Source organism: Eriocheir sinensis, unplaced genomic scaffold, assembly GCF_024679095.1.
Source record: "Eriocheir sinensis breed Jianghai 21 unplaced genomic scaffold, ASM2467909v1 Scaffold630, whole genome shotgun sequence".
NCBI lineage: Eukaryota > Metazoa > Arthropoda > Malacostraca > Decapoda > Varunidae > Eriocheir > Eriocheir sinensis.
In genome coordinates this window covers 87,979-90,739 of record NW_026111977.1, presented here as the reverse complement: position 1 = coordinate 90,739, position 2,761 = coordinate 87,979, and the positions used below count along the sequence as shown (strand labels likewise).

General features: G+C 45.1%; 1 pseudogene; it reads right to left on the bottom strand.

Moving 5' to 3' along the window:
- Positions 1-599: 599 nt before the first annotated feature.
- Positions 600-2,174, bottom strand: LOC126993551 (hemocyanin-like; annotated as a pseudogene).
- Between the last annotated feature and the right edge of the window lie 587 nt (positions 2,175-2,761).

The following is a 2,761-nucleotide window of genomic DNA, read 5'->3' as shown; positions in this document are numbered from 1 at the left end:
TTTTATCAATTAGTTAATCTATCAATCCATCAGTCATTTCATCAATCAATCAATCAATCAATTCATCAGTCACTCAATCAATCAATCAGTTAATCAATCCATCGGCCAGTCAATCAGTCAATCAGCCAACTCGTCAGTCAGTTAAACAATTAATCAACAAACTGAAGTAAGTTACAACGCCACATGACAGCACTTCATCAAAGGGTTCAGTTTTACTTCGCTCTGTCCATCCATTTCGCTGCCCGGGAGGCCTGTGGTGCGGGCGGGGAGGGCCTGGCAGATTGATTAGGGCGTGAGGTCGTGGCGCCACAACTGCTGTCGTTTGGTGCCGAATACTTCTCAAAATACTGACAGTACAAATGACAGCTATAAAATTAAGAGTGACTAATAAAATTATAAATATGATAACCATTTAAAATGGAGAAATTTAGTTGGCAAGTTCAACAAACATATAGTATCACTGGAAGATAACATAACTAGCAACAGTGCTACTTGGTGACATTAATGAGATGAAATAAGATAAAGATATAGCATATCGGCTATTAGTAGTCTCTGCTTTGGTTTTCTGTGTTGTGTAAAAATGTTTGGTTTTGTCTTATTTATTTATAATCACAGTGCTCCCTGAAGATGTTGTCGATGCGCTTGTGCAGCCCCCAGGCGGCGGGGTCACAGGGGTATAGCTCCATGTGGGCGACCACGCCAGGGGGCAGGTCGTATTTGTCCTTGGGGTCAACCTGACGGTCGAGCATGGTGCAGGCCAGGGTGGTGAGGTTGCCGTAGTGCTTGCGGTTGGGGCTGTAGTAAGACGACTGGATGATGTCACCCAGGACTGCGATGCCGTTGTCATTTTCAATATTGATCTTTCTCCCTGGTCGCTCTCCACATAGCCGTGGGCAATGGCGTCGTTGATGCGGTCCACCATGTGGATAAGTTCGTGGATTTTGCCGACCCTGTGGACGTCCTGCAGCTGGAAGTCGTCGTTGCGGATGGGGAAGGGAGCGCCGAACTTGTAGGTGGTCTGGGGAGCAAAGCCCTCGTGCAGCAGCTCGTCCAGTTTCAGCTCCTCGAGGAGGGGCATGTAGTTGGAGATGCGCTCGGCGTCGTAGCGGCTGAGGAGCTGGTGGTGGGCGTAGAAGAAGTTCTCTCCCTTCCTGTCAATGCGGTAGCCGTAGGTGTCCTTCCACCAGAATGGGTTTTCCAGGTGGATCATGAAGTGGTGAGTGTCAATGCCGAGGTCCTCACGGTAGTAGGCGACTCTCTGTTCCATGTCGTGGAGGTTGACAGTGAAGATGTTCTGGAAGACCATGTTCCTCAGCTTCATCTCGTTAACCTCGTCGGCTTGCCCGATGACCTGGGCCTTGGTGAAGTAGTGGGGCTTGACTTCGTAGACGGCTGGCAGCACGACGTGCTGTGTGAGAGGGGAGTGTTTGATGGCATGGTAGGCGGCGTACAGGAATTCCTCCTCGTTGACTCGCTCCCTGAAGTAGGCGGCGTTGCTGGAGACGTAGTTCCAGTCCTTGCACTGCATGAACACCTCGAACAGCATGACTGCCTCCTCCAGGTGGCGTTTGTTGGTGGCGGTAGCCCAGTGCTTCTTCTCCAGCAATCGTTTGTTTGTTAACTTGTCCACGAGCTTCTCGACATGCAGGTATCCGCCACTGGGTTGAAGGTCATGGCCTTCTGCTGCAAGTTGCTGTCGCGGATCGGCTCGAAGATCTTGTAGAAGGCGTAGTTCACGTCACGTTGTATCTGCTAGTCATCTGTCGTGAATCAAATATTGATATATACATTTAATTAGCTACAGGATTTTTAATAATCCTGTGCTAGTATTTAAAGTGTTACCTAAAAGAACGTTCTCTGATGATTTTACACTGTGTGTATAAGAAATTATTACATTTATTTCCAATTTTTCAATAATGCGATAATAAAAAATCAAAGCACATTAGTGTGTGTGTGTGTGTGTGTGTGTGTGTGTGTGTGTGTGTGTGTGTGTGTGTGTGTGTGCGCATTCCTTCAGGCTATGTAAATTTGTGGAAGAGAAAAATATTTAAAACAAGAACATCACCACATATGCACTATAGTTTACCTGCTGGGGCATCCGACATAAACCCAACGCCGGGCCAGGCAGCGGCGGCGCCGAGGGCCACGAGAGCAAACACAACCAGGACCTTCATGCTGGAGCTAGTGCTGCCTCTGCTAACCTGCTGCCGTCTTATATACCCAGCGGGCCACGGGGGGTGCGCGATAACTGTTTCCACTTGGATGCCTTAGTAACAAATTTGTTTTATTTTTTGTAATCCTCTTACGTTGCTGATTGTTTACTGCTACTTGATGACTTATGTATGTATGTCAACAGGTATAAATGTGTTTGTTTAAGAATGTACGTATGTATGTATGTTTCTATGTATAAATATATGTCAATATGTGGGAATATACGTATGCATATATGTTTGTGTATATATATATATATATATATATATATATATATATATATATATATATATATATATATATATATATATATATATATATATATATATATATTTTTTTTTTTATAGCTACGGAGAGAGTTCAAGGGCTTAACGAAAAAAACAAAAGGCCCGCTACTTACTGCTCCAGAACAGAGGTTAAAGGAGTGTTCAAAATCAGAGGTCAATTCGGGAGGAGAGGTGTCCTGATACCCTCCTCTTGAAAGAGTTCAAGTCATAGGCAGGAGGAAATACAGATGAAGGAAGATTGTTCCAGAGTTTACCAGCGTGAG